The sequence below is a fragment of the Juglans microcarpa x Juglans regia genome, chromosome 3S (assembly GCF_004785595.1).
Source record: "Juglans microcarpa x Juglans regia isolate MS1-56 chromosome 3S, Jm3101_v1.0, whole genome shotgun sequence".
Lineage (NCBI taxonomy): Eukaryota > Viridiplantae > Streptophyta > Magnoliopsida > Fagales > Juglandaceae > Juglans > Juglans microcarpa x Juglans regia.
The window spans coordinates 12,579,656-12,599,601 of record NC_054599.1 but is presented as its reverse complement, the minus strand read 5'-3'; the positions used below and the strand labels follow the sequence as shown (position 1 = coordinate 12,599,601).

General features: G+C 36.2%; 1 non-coding gene and 2 pseudogenes across 1 annotated transcript; all 3 read left to right on the top strand.

Annotated features, from left to right (window-relative positions):
• The first annotated feature begins 3,128 nt into the window (after positions 1 to 3,128).
• LOC121258695 lies at positions 3,129 to 13,785 on the top strand (annotated as a pseudogene).
• On the top strand, positions 13,777 to 13,879 carry LOC121258908. Its single transcript, XR_005939460.1, has one exon. It is a non-coding gene; the product is annotated as a U6 spliceosomal RNA (small nuclear RNA).
• A 2,615-nt stretch (positions 13,880 to 16,494) lies between these two features.
• Positions 16,495 to 17,064, top strand: LOC121257145 (annotated as a pseudogene).
• The last annotated feature ends 2,882 nt before the right edge of the window (positions 17,065 to 19,946 follow it).

The following is a 19,946-nucleotide window of genomic DNA, read 5'->3' as shown; positions in this document are numbered from 1 at the left end:
TGGGGGCAGGCTTCTTGTTTCTATTGGGCTCAGATAGACATTGTTGGCGTTTCCTTTGAGTGAATAGTTCCGTATTCGCCCTCAAGTCTTCTTCAATCAAGGTGGCTCATGTGACCGAGTTGGTGAAATTACGGATCCTCAGGGGTATCAGGCGACTTCAAATTCTCGATTGCAAGCCCCGTTCATTCGCATTTCTTTTCCTCATCTGGTACTAGATAACTTGCAAACAGCGATAATGCCACAAACATCACGGTGTAGAGTTCCACTGTCATGGTTCCTTGTACTAGGTCAATAAACTGCCAGCTTTCGCCTCATGGAATGTTGGGGAAAAATATCGGTCCAAAAACGCCCGTTTGAAATGATCCCAAGTGATGGGTACCTGCTCGCCAAGATCAAGCAGCAGTTGTTCTTGTGTAGAGGTCCACCATTCGTCCGCCTCATCTGTCAGCATATATGTGGCATACTCCACTTTTTGTTCATCCGTACAAAAAAGAGCCCTAAAAATCTTCTCCATTCTTTTGATCCAACTTTCCGCATCTAGTGCTTCTGCCCTGTCGTCAAAATTCGATGCTGTGTAAACTGGTTTAGGGTACAACCGACCCTAGGATTCCTGGCTACCAAGCCTTGCTCATCAACAAAATACCGGAGAAGTCTGGTAACGACAGCCGCTATCACCTTTGGTTCGTTTGGTGGAGGTTCTGAGGAACCTTCAGGATGCATATTACGCCTAGTACCTGGTGCCATTATCTAACAACAACATCCATGCAATGAGCAAGTAATAATTCAATTATGTAATCTAGCAAAACATGACAATAAACATCAAACATAATAGTAAATAACCTCTCTTGAACTTTGAGCTGGCTAGGAGTCATCCTAGGTGTTTTCTATCCTAGAATTCTTTCTTTTAAAAAGTCTACAGAATCTCTCGACCTGGGCTCTAATACCAATTGTAACACCCCGCTCCCATAGGATAGAGATGTTGCTAACATTTATAACATAATGCTTGGTAAAGAGATTCATGTCCTGAAGTACCTTGTTTATTGAAAAGCATCAAAAACTGAAATGAACATAATTGTTTCGAAACTGAACGTAAAGTGAAAGAACATAAACCAATCCTACTAATGACATAAAAGAATTATAGTTCTTGTGTGAATATCATTTATTTCTTCGTAAGTCTTTGTACTAGATCTACTCTTGGCCATCTAGCTTTGCATCATCATAATCATCATCTGTAAAAATTAGATATAGAAGAAAACAGGAAGACGAATAAAAATAAGTCGAATACTCAGTAAATAGCACATCATACTGTAAAATATAATCTGGCCTAGCATGGACTTAATTTTTGAAGACTCTTCACAACATACACACAACGTCACAGATTCACAATCATACATGTAACACAACTTTTAAAAACAACAAAAAACTTTACATATATTGTCATAGATTCACATGGCATATATATACTCATCATTAACATGAGCGGAATCATATATAAATGGCGAACATGTAATGTGAATGCATAATAACTTGTTTATCTTATCTTAACATGGAGCGAAACACGCTTGGGTCCGTGTTTCACTTTAACTTGCATAACATGGAGTGAAACACGCTTAGGTCCATGTTTCACTTAACTGAATAACATGAAGTGAAACAAGCTTGGGTTCGTGTTGAGTGAAACACGCTTGGGTCCGTGTTTCACTCAACTGAGTAACATGGAGTGAAATATGCTTGGATCCATGTTTCACTTAATTGAGTAACATGGAGTAAAACACGCTTGAGTCCGTATTTCCCTTAACTGAATAATATGGAGTGAAACACGCTTGAGTTATGTTTCACTTGTGGTTAACCATGCTTGAGTCCTTGACACTGTCTTAAAACTTCTTATCTTTCTTGATACATGAGAATTCACTAGGCTTCATGAACTTCCTTAACATGGCATATTCTTGATCATGACATAACATGACAGGACATATTCTTGTACATGGCATAGCATAACATGGCATTTTCTTGTACATGGCATAGCATAACATGACATAATATAACATGATCTGAACATTTTATGACACTCCATGGCATACATGATCTAAGTACGAAGTGAACATGGCATACATGATCTAAGTACTACATGGACATGGCATACATAATCTAAGTATTACATGAACATGGCTTGCATAATCTGGTTATTCTATTACATGACATACTTGACTTGATTTACTACATGAACATCTCATGGCTTTCATATGATTTTAGTAACATTCAATCAATTAAACAAATTCATTCATTCAAGCATAATTTCATATTTCATCCAAATCGTGAAAGGAATCTAACATTGACTTGTCTCTTAGCGTAGTGTAGATAACCATCATAAACGCATCATAAATTCATACATAACATTAATATTCACAAGTACGCATACATTTATATAATCATACTATTTACTTCTTAGCACTGCTTCTTGATTTCCAACTTGTAGTGGGTTACCTATACGAGGTACTAGACGTTACTAATGTTTTAGAAAAGCGTGTCGTAATACTCCGAGTAATTAAATACGTATAATGGAACTTGACTAAAATAATAGGCTTCATAACAAACTTTAAAAACATATTTTAAAATCCCTTAAATACTTTTTATAAAATTTGCGTCTATGGGCTCATAATTACTCAAGTAGATAAAGCCCATGGAAGAGAAATCTTTTTCTGAAAATATAACCAGCCTAATAAAATTACTACAACAGTATAATAAAATTAAGCCCAATTCAAAATACAAGACTATTTAAAGATCATTAGAATCTGTAAGAGTTGCAATCTGGCCTATCATAATATTACTATATGAATCCATCTAAATAAGCCCAGCACCCGCACATAAGGCCTTAGGGCCCAAGGGCCCATCCAGAGTTCCTCTGGAAATCAAAACGCATAGGAGTCGGGACCAAATAGAGAACTCGGGAGAAAGGCGTGCAATACTCACAGAGAGGAGTTGATGCTTGACGGTTCTGGCGACAAGCGGGGTCATGGTGGCGTAACTGGGTGGTTCTTTGGGCATGGTGGTTTGACACAGTGAGAGGGAGAGAGAGTATTAGAGAGAGAAACTGTTAAACCGAAAACATTAGGGAGAGAAACTGGTGGTCGATGACGGTGGGCTTATCGGAAGGGAGTGGACTCGACGGGGCTGAGCTGGTCGGCGGTTTCTATGGCCGAGGAGAGGGTGGTTTGCCGCAGTGGCTTCTGGTTGCTGGGAGGGAGGCTGCGGTGGCTGATGGATAGAGTATAAAAGGTACAAGTGAATTCTTCGTATTTCTGTTTGTTTAAGAGAGAGGATTTTTGTCGGGTTTATAGAAGATGGGGAGGGGACCGGCGTGTGTCCTCAATTGATATGCTGGGGTTTGAAGTTGGCTACACTTGGAAAAATTATTCCCATGCAGATATGGATTTTGAGAGGATTTTGAAGTGTTGAGTTGTAGCTTCAAACTAGGAAACTAATCTAATACTAATTGATAACTATACAAAGGTTTTGATAGAGGAAGAATCATTGTTTTAATATATCTGATAGCATATTTCCTAAAATGATAATAAAAATACTAAAGACAATAAAAATAAAAATATAAAATACTAGTTTTAAGCCCAAAATTTGGACCCGTAACACTTTGTTTTCTTCCTTTTGGTTTGGATCTGTATCTATGGTTTGTTTTTTCTATTGAAACCATTTTTTTGTTGTTTATTAGTAAATTTTGTAGCCAAGAACAAGAAAACAGAATTTGATTTTTGTAACCCAAACCTCCATTTGAGCTTTTAGTGGGTAATAATTATTTGGGAAGTTTCGAACAAGTCTTTGTTGTCACATGCCATGGGAGTTTTAGTGTTTCGTGTGTAATCATTTGGGAAGTTTCGTGGGTAAGTATGTATGAAGATGAGATTGCATCAAATTGTTTATAAGTAACATCACTGACATGCACACATGGAACAGGGGTTTGGCTTGGCTTGGCTGTGCTCATTTTATCCATCGAACAGGGGTTTTGAATTTTTTCTGAATATGTTATTGTGTTTCAATCTGTTATGATCAACATAAATACTTGGAAAACAAGGCTGATTTACTCTTTATAGTTTAGTCTTTGAGTGTAACTATACAAGACAACTTAAACATTTTGGTATTATCTTATTCTTATTCTTGGTTCCCTCCATGCAATCCTCTTTTTTGTCGCCCTGCCTTTTTCCCTGCTTCAATACAGTTTTTTTTCTAGAGAAAATAAGTGAAGTCATTATCATTGATGTTCAAAGATTCTCTGTTGAAGTCATTATCTTTTTTTTTTTGTAATCCTCTTTTGCTTTTGTTTTTGCCATAATTTCTCGAGTGAAGATGGTAATTACCGAGTCTGGAAGCTTTTACTCTTCCATTTGTCATGTTCTTAGAAAGCATTTAAATGTTTATATTGGTGATGATCCTTTGGTTGGCAAAGGCTTGAGGCTGTTTGGTCAAATTATAGCCAAAGATGGTTCAATCTGATGCAATCCAAGTTGGAGATTTTGTGAGTAATCTTATTTGATAGAATGTTAACTATATTTATCTAAAACTTCACTTTTTTTTAATTCCCAGATAACGTTGCAAAATGTCACCCAATTGTGGCACATAAAGGGCATGCTGACAAGCTCTAGCCTCGTCTAAACGGCAGTGAAGACATCTGAAGTGTGCTTTTGAGTTCAACGTATTAGGGTTTTGGCTCGTAACCTTCTGTCTGTGCGATCCCACTCGAACGATGAGATCTTCAATCACTTCTTCTCCATGCCTTACCCGTTTCTTCTTAAACCCTAAATCTCTCTGCTCGTAGCCACAATTTCCCAATAAAGCACCCATCTTAGAGCTTCCATCTTCAGAGAATCCCTATCCAAACGCGTTCTGTCCCCAGGAAATTGATTCAGAATCTAACTTTCTCGCGAAACCCACCACAGAATCAGAAGTTTCCATTAGCGCTTTTTCCTTAGAACCCAAACAGGTAGAGGTCACCGCAGAAATTTCTCAAAACTCGGTTTTGACTCAAACCCACGTGATAAACATTCTTATGAGCCACAAGAGCAAACCAAGATCGGCTTTGAAGTACTTCAAAGGGGTCGAGAAAAAGCGAGGCTTTGTTAAAAGTGTGGATTCCTTCTTTGTTTTGCTGCACATTTTGGGGGGTTTTCCGCTGACCCATAAAGCTACTCAAAATTTGCTTAATCAGTGCGTCTCGGGTGATTCTGATCTCGCCCCGGGTGTTTTACTCGATCATTTAGAAGAATGTGCTAAAAGGTTCACATTTGGGTTAAATCCAAGGGTCTTTAATTATTTGTTGAATATTTATGTTAGAGCCAATAGAATAAAAGATGCTATGCTTTGTTTTGATAGAATGATAGAGAGTGATATAACTCCTTGGGTGCCCTATATGAATATTCTTTTGACGGCATTGATAAGAAGAAACATTTTCAATGAAGTGTGAGAGATGCATAATAAGATGGTATTGAAAGGAATTAGTGGCGATTGCTATACAGTGCATATGATGATGCATGCGTGTTTGAAGGAAGGGGAGGCTGAGAAGGCGGCGGAGTATTTTATTGATGCAAAGGCTACAGGTGTAGAACTTGATGCAGGAACATACAGTATTGCTATTCAGGCAGTTCGTGCAAACCCGATTGGGGTTTGGCTTATGGATTCTTGATGGAAATAAGAGAAATGGGATATGTTCCCTCCGAGGGTACATATACTTCTGTTATTGGGGCTTGTGTGAAGCAAGGAAATATTGTGGAGGCAGTGAGGCTTAAGGATGAGATGTTGAGTTGTGGGAAGCCAATGAATTTGGTTGTGGCAACAAGTTTGATGAAAGGGTATTGTGTGCAACGTGATCTAAATAGTGCTTTGGATTTGTTCAATAAGATTGGTGAGTTTGGACTTTCACAAAACAAGGTTACATACTCAGTCTTGATTGAATGGTGCTATAACAATGGGAACATGGAAAAGGCCAACGAGCTTTACACCCAAATGAAAAGACAAGGGTATCCAGCCAAGTGTCTTTAACGTGAATTCCTTGATCCTGGATTCTTAAAATCTCACTCTCTTGAAAATGCGTCCCAGTTGTTTGATGAGGCAATCAAATGCGGTATTGCCAATGTGATCACATATAATAATCTTTTGTCATGGTTCTATGAAGAAGGTAAGGTTAATGAGGCTCAAAGCGTATGGGAAAAGATGATCAGAAATGGTGTGGTGCCCAGTGTAGTTTCATACAACAACATGATACTTGGCCACTGTAGAGAAGGTAATATGGATGTTGCCTTTGATTTGTTTTGATGATCACGTATTTTGTTTTGATGAATGGGTATTTCAGAAAAGGAGATACTGAACATGCCTTTGATTTGTTTGACCAAATGGCAAGTGCAAATATTGTTCCCACAGACTTCACATTGAACGCTATTATCAATGGCTTATGCAAAGTTGGCCGCACATATGAGGCAAGGGATAGGTTGAAGAACTTTGTTGATAAGGGTTTTGTTCCCATGTGTTTGACTTACAATAGCATCATACATGGATTTTTCAAGGAGGGTGCCATCAATTCTGCATTGGCTGTATACAGAGAGATGAATTAAAGTGGAGTTTCCCCCAATGTTGTGACATACACGAGCTTAATTGATGGGTTTTGCAAAAGCAATAATATTGATCTTGCCTGAAAATGAGGAATGAGATGAAAAATAAGGGTCTTGAATTGGATGTTATCGGATATAGCACTTTGATTGATGCGTTTCGCAAAAGGCGGGACATGGAAAGTGCACATGAACTCTTCTCTGAACTCTGTGAAGTTGGTTTGGCTCCTAATACATTTGTGTACAATATCATGATTAGCGGCTACTGGAAACTAAATAACATGGAAGCGGCCCTTGTAAAGCCCCAAACCCGGGTGGTTTGGAGAATTACTACCTATCACTTAAAAACATGTTTCCCAACACAACAAAAAAAAAAAAATCTCCAAAACTTTATAATCAAAGCTCAATCTCACGCCTTCTAAATAAACACCTTGAAAACTCCGCGAGGTCATTACCGCAACAAAAAAATAAATTAAGGGGTCCAAAATCTCCCGATAGTCATAACAAACCAAACTGATAATTTCATAAGTCTTACTAAACCCAAGATATAATTAAATCTAAAAGATATCAAATCTAAAGGACATCAGAATTCTTTTTTTTTTTAACATCCTCTCCTAAGCTTAATCATGCTCACCATTCTAATCCAGGTCCTCAGTTGGACTCTCCACATCATCTGAAAATATTATGAAGATAATGAGAGTGAGTTATCAACAACTCAGTAAGCAGAGGACATATGCTAGCGTGCAACCATGAACATTTACAAAGTACAGCATTTAGAACAAAAATATTTTCGAGAGTTATCATGCAGAACAAAACATGTTTTTCAAGAGTAACAAAACGATGGTTTTAAGACAAGTAAAACCCGTAGTACTTTGGCATAACTTAAATTGAGTATCATCATCACATCAAAACAGAGCATCTCACAGAACAGAGACCATGTTTCATCCCCATGGTAGGGTTGTGCTAACTCCGGTGGCCAAACCAGGCAGAAACAAAGGTGAAATCTTTTCTTTATTCTTCTCGGAGCCCTGAGTGTGCACACAAGAAAGACCACAATAAAACCACTTTGTTTCCAAAGTGGGTGCACTCAGAGATAGAGAAGTTGGTACCAACCTAAACAGAACAGAGCATAGTAGAGTAGAGCAGAGCAAAGCATAGATAGAGTCAGATACAAAAATAGTACACCATGCCAAAGGCTTTCAGATGTTATATCAAAATAATACAGAGTACCAAAACAAAATCAGATCATTTGCACATACTGAAAACAAAAGCCAAAACATCTTTCTAAATAAATGCACAATTTTTTAAATTCTCAACATCGCTCTTTTTCAGATTTCAGAGACCACATGACAGAATTTAGCTCATGTCTACACAATGCATGTCAGAAAATATTTTTCCTTTTCACACAGATTTCATGAATAATTCAAATAAGCGACCGAGGTTGGTTTTTGTTTTTCCCAAGTTCTCATTACATCACAAAATATGCAAGTTTTCAAAAAGTCAACCTCAGTCTTATTAACTCATATAAACCTACCATAGGAACATCGCTTACCTGACTCTTACAGCGTATTATCTATGCCTTGAAAACGATCTCTATCAGTCTCGTCACCTACGCATAAAAATAATATATATAAACTAAGTATTAAAAACCAACAACGCAATTTCGATCTAAAAATTTACGACCCAAACTCTAAACCATATTTCAACAAATTTAATCCAACTCAAACAGCCAAATAACAATCTGGACAGCCCACACTTCAACCCATACTTCAATATTGTCCTATACACCCACCAAAACCAATGTCAACTCAAATAATCAATAAATCACACCCATTTCAGCAGCCCATAACTCCAAGCAACCATCAATAATTTAACCAAAACAACATTACACATTAAGCGTTTCTCTCCGTTCACAACTCCACAAAAGAAAATCCAACACTTCTAAATGTTAATCGGCACCCAACAAGACTCACTTCTATATATTTCTAAAACACCAATTCAACAAGTCAAATTTTATTCTTCTAACACACGTAAACTGGTGCCAAAGAAAGTTTACAACAATATCACTTACCTAGCGTCATGTGGTGATCGATGAAATAAGGGAGCGACGCAACACTTTCTAGAGATGAAAAAAAATAATTCCCTGTGATTCAGTGAGAAAGTCAGAATTTTGTTTCTTCAAGAGAGAAAAATACCCAACGAAGTGAATAACTTATGGTTGAAGGCTCAACGTTTATGAGAAACCAAGTAGAACGACGTACTCATTGCACTACAACAAACACAAAGACGCACGGGAAAGAAAATCCACCAAAACCATGGACTGCACTTTAAAAAAAAATTCTATTCAATAACTATTTCGAGTAAGAGGAAGAGAGATGTGAAATCTTAAAGAGGAAAAGAGAAAAGAAGAGATTTACCAACTGGAGAAGCTCTCGGCAACCAAGACTTAAATTTTGTTTTACCCAAAACTGCAGCTCCAACAAATACCGAGCAATAGAGGGACGAGAGAGAGAGAGGTGCACTAACCTGCAGCAATAGAGGGACGCGAGAGAGAGAGGCACACTAATCTGTAGTAATGGAGGGATGCGACAAAGAAAGAAACCGATTTTGAGGGAAAGGGAAATGGTGAAATGTTAGGACATGAAACTCGGATTCACGAACAAACCCAAACAAAAAGAAGAGAAAAATCGGGAGAGGAAAAGTGGTTAATGGGTGAGAGAGAGATGTCTGGAAGTGAAGAAGCAAGAACAACCAAAAGAGAAGGGGGGGGGGGGGGGGGGGGGGAGGGGGGGAAGAATCTGGAGGTAGCTGATGAAGAAGAAAACACTTACCCAAAACGGCGCAGTTTCAAGCTCTCCAAGAAAGGCTAGGCTTTGCTCACGGATTCGGGCCTCACATCACTAGGCCTTACAGCCCTTGACTTACACAAGAAAATGATAAATGAGAATATTCCTTGCAATTTGCAAACTTACTCGACATTGATTGATGGATAGTTAAGAGAAGGTAAATTGCACATTGCATCCGAAATTTACTCGGAGATGCTTTCCAAGTGTATTATGCCTGACATTGTCACCTATACCGTTCTGAGAAATTGTCTTTGTAGCAAAGGACAGCTAGAAAATGCACATGAGCTTTTGGAAGCATGGGAAGTGCATGACTCCTAGTGCTCTTATTTATAATACTTTGATTGCTGGACACTTTAAGGAGGGGAATCTGCAAGAAGCTTTTAGACTACATGATGAGATGCTTGACAAAGGTGTTGTACCTGATCAGAATACTTACGATATTCTTGTGAATGGGAAGGCCAAGGGAATAAATACCCTTGCTCCAGATTCATGACCGTAAGTAATTGGTTCACTGGTTATGGCGTATGGAGACGTTGCTAAGAGATTCCACCATTTCAAAGACGGGTTGTGCTCTTGCCGGGATTATTGGTGAACAGACTGAAATTTGAGGTACTATTTTCTGTTTTTTTTTATTTTTTTATTTTTTATTTTTTTTAACCTTATGGGAAGAATATACACTGAAGCTTCTATTATGTCTATCCTTAGGTTTGAATATATTATTATATTCGATACATCAATGCAATCTCAATATGTTAATCAAGCGTGTTATTAATATACATCAATTCCTTTGATGCAAGTTCTGAAGTTCTCTTCAATTTTTTCTCTTTTCCTTGTTGATGATCGGGATACAATATGCAGTTGGGTTCTTTAAATCTTTAGCTCTAGCATTTTACGTGACATAAATAAAGGATGATTTCTCTTCAACTGGAAAAATCTGAGGAGTCCAAATAGAACTGTCTTGGTTGCTTTTATCACTATTTTGGCCATATATATCTGAAGCAGACGGGAGATTTCTCCTTTTCAGTGTTTGCTATTGGTGGGGAGATTTGAATCACATGTAATTGAAGTTGTGCGTGTCTAGAGCCAGGAACTGCTATAATTTTGGAGTAAGGTATCTGTTTGGAAATTGTAATTAAATTGAATTTGACGTTGTTTGTAGAAAGTAGAGTGGGTGGTGTTGTGTATGTTTATTTACATATTGAAATGCTTGAGTGGATTATGACCGGTGTTATTGAATAGGTGCCTAGGCTCACTTGAATTGCAAAGCGCTGAGAGAAAAGTTGTTCTTGATCTTCAATGAATGCCAAAAAACTGTTGCCTGCAAAGTGCCTTGAATTAAAGGCTGCAGATTTATACACAAGAAAAGAACCCTTAATGAGGGTTTTTAGTGTTCATTATATCCTGCACTGGAGAGAGAATTGGTTGAGGCTTAAACATCTCATTAATCATGGGAATAAATTTTAATTTTGTATTGTTTTGTTTTTAAGCTGTTATTTCATTTTGTACTGATATCTGCTTTCCAATATTTCATTTATTCTCCCCTCCCTTTATTTACTGGTCTTGCAAGCTGGGTTTTGGTTCAAAATTCAAATGACTGGATTGGTATGAATTTGTGACAAATGCAAAATTTTCACTTGAGTATAGCTTATCTCGGAATGTTTATAGGTCCTTTTTATGAGAGCTTGTTTATTCATCTTTACAAAATACGAACTTCCGAAATTTCATGCAGGTCTTAGTTCGGTGATTTTGAAGGTAAGGCCATGGTGCTTCCTCACCCAGAAAGCAGTGAAGAAAACTGCCCACTACATGTCTAAATCATTATTAGGAGCAAGATCTCTCTCCCCAGGATTGATAATTTTTTACTCGTACTCTTGGGTATTTTGTACGTGAATTGACCTCGACGCAAACAACAAGAACATCCTCCTTCCCAGCACTGAAGCTTTGTTTTTTCTTTCCCAACACTGTTCTTACATAGTTGAGTGGATTGATGTCAATATATTTAAACTTTATTCATTTTTTTTAAAGTCGAAATTGCATATTATAAGATTATAAATATCAATTTTCAATTATTTATTACGTTTAAAATAGAGAAATGTTTACGACTTTATCCTTTTAGACAGGAGAGACCTCTCCCTCCCCACCTTCTCATCACCCTTGAGAGGTTTTTCTATTTTTATTATTGTTTTATTTTAATATTGTGCTGACGTGTGATGATCACATGTTCATTGATTGATAATAATGATTAAGAAAAATGATATTTGTAATTTTGGACCGTACAATTTGTGTTCTTTTGTAAATAAGTGAATAAATTTGGATCCATATAAATTCTTTTTTTAATGGTAGTCTCTATTTTTTTTTAAATATAGTTCAAAAATTACATATTTCAAGATTGTATATAATATTATTCCATTATTCCATAACATATTTTACGACGTTTTTAAAATTTTTTAAATTCATAATTTTTTTATAAAATGATCTTATTTATATAAATATTACATTTGTGCATAAGTAGCTCTCTTCAAAAGTTTTCCATTAGAAAAATGATAGTATGTCACATAGATCACTGCTCATTTATTTTGATCGCTCATATATTTAACTTACTTTTAATTTTTTTTTTACTTGATGATTAAATAAGTGAGTATTAATATATTTTTATATATATTTTAAAAAATATTTAAAAATATAAAAATAAGGAAAAAATCAAAAAGTATAATTTATGAGTCGTGCTACGAATTAGTCAAAATCTTAACACTCTAGCCACACCCAATAGTGTGTAAGTGACGTGTACTTTTCTTACAAAAAAAATGAGAAACTGAAAAACCATTCAAACCACTACGAGCAAGCGAAAACCATTCAGTATGGTGGAAAAACTCCAAGCTCTCCATCTTGCACTCAAGTCGTGAGCTCACTATCAAAGGTTCTCAAAGTCGCTGACGTACACTGCTTCGTGCTCACCTCACATTGAGCTCATCGCCAACAGTATTTTTCAACTACATTTGATTTGCATTTCTCTTGCTTCATTTGATTTCAACTGCCTTTGATTTCACATTTTTCTTGCTTTATCAAATTTCTTCATTTTCCAGGTTCTCTACATTGTATTCATCGTGAAACAAATCATAGAAAACACGAGGTCAATAAATCAGAGAAACCTTAAATCATAGAAATCGCAAACATCCTAAGTCAATCGAGAACAGATTAATAATCTCACGGCAAGTGTTGAAAACTTGAGGCTTTGAGATGAAACTCATGTGAGAGAAGAGAAGGAATAATTGATGGGTTTTTGCAAAAGCAATAAATATTGATCTTGCTCTAAAAATGAGGAATGAGATGAAAAATAAGGGTCTTGAATTGGATGTTATTGGATATAGCACTTTGATTGATGCAATTTGTAAAAGGAAGGACATGGAAAGCGCACGTGAACTCCTCTGAACTCTTGTGAAGTTGGTTTGTCTCCTAAGAAATATTTTCGGGAGCAGCCATTGTTTCGCTACATCTGGCGTGCACTTGACTTGGGCAGCAAACGCACCGTTTCATTGAGTGAGTTGAGAGTGAGACGAATCTGAGAGAGAATTGATGGATGAGAAAGAGAGGTGATGAGAGAGAGATAGCCGAGGAGAGAGAGAGACAATGAGGGATGAGAGAGAGATCTGATGAGAGAGAGAGTTGAGGAGAGAGAGAGACACGATGAGAGAGAGATATTATGAGAGAGAGAGACGATGAGGGATGAGAGAGAGAGTCGAGGAGAGAAAGAGTCGATGAGAGAGAGAGATGATGAGGGATGAGAGAGAGTCGAGGAGAGAGAGACAATGAGAGAGAGATCTGATGAGGCAGAGAGTCGAGTAGAGAGAGAGAGCCTGTGAGAGAGAGAGCTGATGAGAGAGAGAGAGAGAGTTGAGATGAGAGAGAGACGCTGGAGAGAGATGATGAGAAAGAGAGAAAGAGAGAGAGCTGATGAGAGAGAGAGAGGGGTAGAAGGTCTGGTTGGTTTTGCACAAAAGAAAAAAAAAAAGAGTAGACACATAAGGTATGCTATGGATCAGCCGTGAATAGTGGCTGATCCGTAGCACAGCTTGTCTCCTAATACAATTGTGTACAATATCATGATTAGCGGCTTCAGGAATCTAAATAACATGGAAGCGGCCTTTGACTTGCACAAGAAAATGATAAATGAGAATATTCCTTGCGATTTGCAAATTTACACGACATTGATTGATGGATCGTTAAGAGAAGGTAAATTGCACATTCCATCCGAAATTTACTCGGAGATGCTTTCCATATTATGCCTGACATTGTCACCTATACCGTTCTGATAAATGGTCTTTGTAACAGGTTAAAACGTGTTATTGTCAATTGGACCAATACAAAGAAGATTCGCATGTCTCCTGCGCAGGGATGACATGCGCAATTTGAGAAATTGTACAATTTTTTTTTTACCTATATAAGAAGTCTGTTAGTTATTTTGGCTGCCAGACAGTGCATCTTTGTTAATTTACTTTCTCAATCTTTTGCCGCTAATATTGTTCTTCTTTTGAAGGATTCATTAATCAATTTCCATGCTTCAGTATCTTCTACAAGGATTTGAAAGTTCTGTGATGATTGAGACTTCTAACCCTCAGCCTATTTGGCTCATTTTAATTTTTAGGTGCCATCTTCAGTCGTTCTACCATGAGAGCGCGCGCGCACACACACACACACACACACACACACACACACACGGGAACGGCCCCAGGCCGGTACCTGATATAATGATTTAAATAAATAAAAAAGTGAAAAAGTCAGTAGTTTATTTGTCTGGGAAAAAAAATACAACGTTAAAGAAAAAAAAATCAAAATTAAAAAAAATCTAAACTTTAACAAAGTATGAGCATTGGTCTGCATCCATATTGGATTATCTATTTACTCTCTACATAATAATAAAATGTTATTAATTTAATATTAAGGGTCTTTTAGTAAAACATGATCTTTATTAAATTTTACAATGGAGCTACACGTCAAATGGTCAAGAGTCTTAAAGACCTTTTGGTGAAATGACCCTTCATTAAATTCTATAAGGGAGCTACACGTCAAATGGTCAAAGGGTTTTAAGGGCCTTTTGGAAAAATAGGACTTGACGGAAAAACAAGAAAAATTAACAAAAAAATAACAAAAGTTACTATTTACAATTAGATAGCCACTTAATATAATAGAGTAGATATTGGTGCGTCATATGGACAGCTATTCTTGAGGAGGTGAAAGAAAGATTCTTTGAAGCTGAAAAGTGAAAACTTTTCTCTTGTATTTATTTGAAAAAACTCTACGTTTTCTTACTTCTGAGGAGTGAGGATACTCAACAATTGCCCCTAACCAAACTCTAAAAAAGAACTTGAAATACAACTAAAGGGATCGGTTCATTAGCCCAAGAGAGGGAGATCATCGTGTCTAGTAGTTTCTGTTTGGTAGTAGTCCCAAAATGGGTGCCTTTGAATAAAAAGAGTTTGGTGAAGATTTGTAATGTAGTGTTACATCAATGGATTGTGATAAACAAAATTGGACTGATTAATTAATGTTGGACATCTAAAGCTCATAGATTTCTCTATCGACGCATGTGGTGCATGCTAGTGGGTGATGAGTGAAGGCCGATGCTTTAATCACAAAGTGATCTTTTAAAAATAAATTTATAAATTAACATATATTTATATTATACGTTAGATTGGACATATCATTCTCATCCGTATAATCTTTTCAAGAAATATCTGAAGTCTTGTTCAAAGAGAGAACACAGCAATCTTGTAAATGTATCTGTAAATTTAACCAACAGAGTGTGTTACAAGGACAAGTATACTAGATTATATAAAATTGTTCACCGAATTATGGTCAGTTTCTATTTAGATCATAGAGGAGTCTGAACTATTAGAGAAATTATATTCGCATTCTTAAGACGTGCAAACCCAACACATTCCTTTAAAAAAATGAGTCTACGTAAAAAAAATTATTTTTTTAATAACAAGTCCAATCATTTTTAAAAAAGAATACACGATACTTGAACATCCTAAAACTATATGTCATTACACAAACTTTATTCTCATAATTTTTCACAATGATTTTCATGATAACTATGCATGTGAGAGATCAATACTATTCTTGAATATCAATTTTAGTTTGGATACTTGTCAATTCATAATCATTCCTCCATATTGGGCCTCTTTAGTAATTGAGATTTGTTACGAATATAAAGAGAATATGTAAAAATAAATTTACAAACTGACATGATTTTTTACAATTTATTGGATTTACTTTATAATAAAAATAACTTTATAATTTGATGTATCACATCAAACCACATTAGTTTGCAATTTATTTTTGTATAATATTTTTGTGGCTAAAATATTTTCTTTAACAATCATATTAGATATTCTATCATCTAGTATACTATCAAGAAAAAAAATATTAATATAATATATTTTATAATATTTATTATTGTTTATATAAATCTCCCAAATATAAATTTATATTTAATCGATATTATCAGACATTTTATATATTTTTCTCCGTTACATAAAACATGTTAGGGAGTACCACGTTTGACAACCATACAAAACTTTTTTTTTTTAAGTTCCTTAATTTTTTAAATGAAATTGAATTTTCGCTAAAAAGAAGTTAAAAATTTGAAAGATACATTAAAAAAATTAATTTATGGCCGTAAAAAATTTGATCTCCTTGACTTTTAAATTTAATCTATATATTAAATATTAAAATTCGAGAGATATGTGTTGTGATTCATTCAAAGGGGGAAAAAAAACGAAACGAAACAAAGTCCAGATGAATGGGATAACGCTTTTAGACGAGTTAGTGCGCACAACGCCCCCCTTCTTTTTTATCATCGAGAGTCCAAGTTGAACTTGGAAAAGAGGTAAAAGAAATGTTTATTATTTATACCAATTTATTTTGAAAAATGCTAAATACAATCGGCTGGAACAACAACTGGGTAAACGCTGCCCATTTGGTCGATTTCCTTATTTTCATTTTTCTCTCTTCTATTTCTTTTCTCGCCATCGACACTCTCATTCTCTCTCTCTCTCTCCTAAGAACTACATTCTAGAGGCTTCTCAATTTTTCCATTCTTTCTCTTCTTCTCTTTGTCTCACATCCACAGTCGTCTCTGTCACCGTTTGCTCATATCTTCTTCATTGATCGGTAAGTGTTTGACGAAGTAGTAAACAGAAGCCAAGATGCAGAACGAAGAGTGGGTTATAACCAAGCTTTACATTCTCAGGAAATGTTTGGCTACAAACAAGTTGATTACATCAAAGGACCATGCTTCCGTTCAGATCAACATTGGGCATTTGGATGAGAATGGCTCTACAATGGCCATTACTCCACCTTTGCTCTGTGTGGATTTGTTCGTGCTCAGGGAGATGTTGACAATGCGCTGGATCGTCTCTGGCAAAAAAAGAAAGTCGAAGCTCGAAAACAATAGAGCAAGGGAGAGAGAATATAATTGATTTCTATTTTTGAAGATCTCCTTGAGGGTAGAAAAATGTGGTTGAAGAATTTTGACTCCTTTTAGTCAGTCACTATGGAATATTGCGATCTCTTTGAACTGCCAAGAATCAAAATGTTTTATGTTTCTATACTAACAAAATTGGCACTTGAGAAGCAAAGGGAGAGAGCAAGGGAGATTGAGATGGAAAGATTAGAGGAGGGTGGTGTTGGTGGCATTGTTCTTGCTTTGACATGGATCTTGGTTGGGATGTTGAGGGACTACATTGCTCGAGTTGCTTGGATTGAGTGGAGGGTGAAGAAGATGAAGAGGGAGTGACATCACTAGCATGGGTCCTTTGCCTTTTAATTTTTAATTTTTACTTTTCTGCTTTTTTTTTTTTTTAATTCCATGCAAAGCCGATTACCTCCCAGTTGACCCTAGCATCACTGCTTTATTTTTTTTCTAACAAACCCTATCTATTTTCCCCCCTTTCAGCACACAATCGCAACACACACAAATCTACTAGAAAGAGAAACACAACGACAAAGAGAAAAAATCTTGATTCTACAGTGATTCATTTTCTCGTCCCAAGCCTAGACCAGACATTAGACAAGCTGTAACGACCCGATCCTATATTTTTAGGGATAAATTATAGATAATTTTATTATGTTCAATAAATGAGTTAAAACCCATAAAAGAGCTTATCGGATAAGTTATATTTATTTTAATCTAGAGTTAAGGCTCCATTAATTTTTTTAAACTCCAAGCTCGGGAGTGTTAGACTCCAAACACTATTAGCATTCTAGATTCATCTTCATAATAAAACCCCTAACTAATTTTCCTCCGTAAACTCCAAGCCATGCATGTCTTTCATTATCACAGTTCACTAGGATTACAACTCTACGTAACCTCTTCACATTAAAACTTCTTGAACCAATAGTATACAATATATACCTGCTTCTCCCTCCCCCACCTTGACTTTTCTTCTCTCATGACATAAACCAGAACCAGCCGCACCTCATACCTTACGTTACAACCAGGACCAAAACACCTTGCACATCTCTCTCCGTTAATCACACATGCACATCTCTACGTCTATTAATATACTTCATGCAAGCCCCTTGCACATATTGCCTTTCATGCATCCTAGGGTTTTCAGAGCAGCAATAGCCCCCACTACCAAAACTCTTCAACACCATGAACCCTCTCCCCCACTCAAGACCACCGTTCCACCTCTTCTACACTCCTCACGCCAATCCTCGCCATGCATAGCCTTTCGGCATTTTTCTTGCCTCTCGTAATCTCTTTCGGTTTCTCTCTATCTCTCCAGCCTTGAGCCACCGATGAACCACCCAGCTCCGCCGTGAAGCACCACCAAGCCCGAAAGCCATGACCATTGTCTTGTGTAAGCCTCCTTTGAATACATGAATAGCATGAAATATTAAGTGTATGTGGGGTCAAATTATGAAAATACCCCTTCCTTTTTAGGATTTACAATTGAGAATAATTTAGTGTTAGGAAGATTTTAGGTTTAGGAAATATAGGTTATTTTAGTAATTTAGATTTTAAATAAAATCATATGTTTAATTAGAAATTTATGCAAATTACGTGTTTATTTTTATAGGCGACTGATTATGTGCCGAAAATAGTGGATTAGCGCTACAAGGTAAGTAGCATGATTATACCCTTACACTTATATACGGTAAACGACATGTCCTTTATAAAAATATATGCATGTAGCCCTCCATTGGAAGCTCCTTTTTACGTATCCAAGTCATGATAAAATTATGAAAATCCATGATTTTTTTATAAAAAATTATGTATTAAATTATTTATGAAAATTCATGATTTTATGAAAGGAGTTTTGCATCAAACGATTTATGAAATGACATGATTGTATATGAGAGTTATGCATTAAAATATTTATGAAAAGCCATGCATGATTTTATGTGAAGATTTATGCATCAAAATATTTTTGAAAAATCATGATTTTATGTGAGGAAACATGTATCACAGAAATTTATGAAATAATGCGATTTCGTTTAAAATCTATGTTATGATATAATAAGATATGAGAAGTATGCATTGATTTCTTTTGAAATCTATGATATGACAAGTATGCAAGTATTATTGTGATGAAGTATGAATGATAAGATATGTAATAGCCTATGTTATGATATGAAGACGATACCTATGCTATAGGCATATTGCATTGCCAGGTCGTACATGCTGGTAGTGCACCCAGTATGTCTTCCTTATGTATGGATTCCACAACCCGCGGCCACAAGCGGAAATTGAAATCTACTTAGATTCACTAACCCTAACTCACGGGGGTCAACAGTGAGTATCGGCCTATGATAATTGAAAGATAAGTTCATGTTCATGTTCATATTATTTACGTATGTATTTATGAGTATGCACGTTTTTCACGAAACCTTATGTTTATTATGTTTACTGTATGTTGCATTGCTTATTGAGTATTCGACCCATTTTTGTATATTTTTATGTTTTTAAACCACTCTAGGTGATGACATTTATAAGGATGAGACTGCAGGACAGGACTTGACTCAAGGAGGCGAGACAGAGGCCTAGATAGCGTATGTCATGTTCAGTTTATGATTTAAGGTTTAAATAAATTATTTTGATAAGCACATGAGATTTTAGTATTTTTTTTTAAACAAGTGCTTCTGCAGACTCTATTTTGGATTTTAAGTATTTAATAAAGTTCGTTTTATTTATGTTATCTTTCGCATCTGGCGCGTCGTTAAAAGAAAAGTTTTTAGTTAAGTTTAGTAGCACACTGGCTTCCCAAAAATTCTAAAAATATCTTTATAAGGGAGTGGGGTGTTACACAAGCTCTGCCTGTTTGTAGCTCAATAGGGTTCATTGTTCTAGTAGCGCCTCCAATAGCACTCTTCCAGCATCTACTTCCCTCTGTGGAATTCTCTCTACAACTTTCTTTCTCTTTCTCTCAACTTTTAAGTGTCGAAATAGTAGAGGGATGGGGGGCATAAACACTAGACATTAGACAAG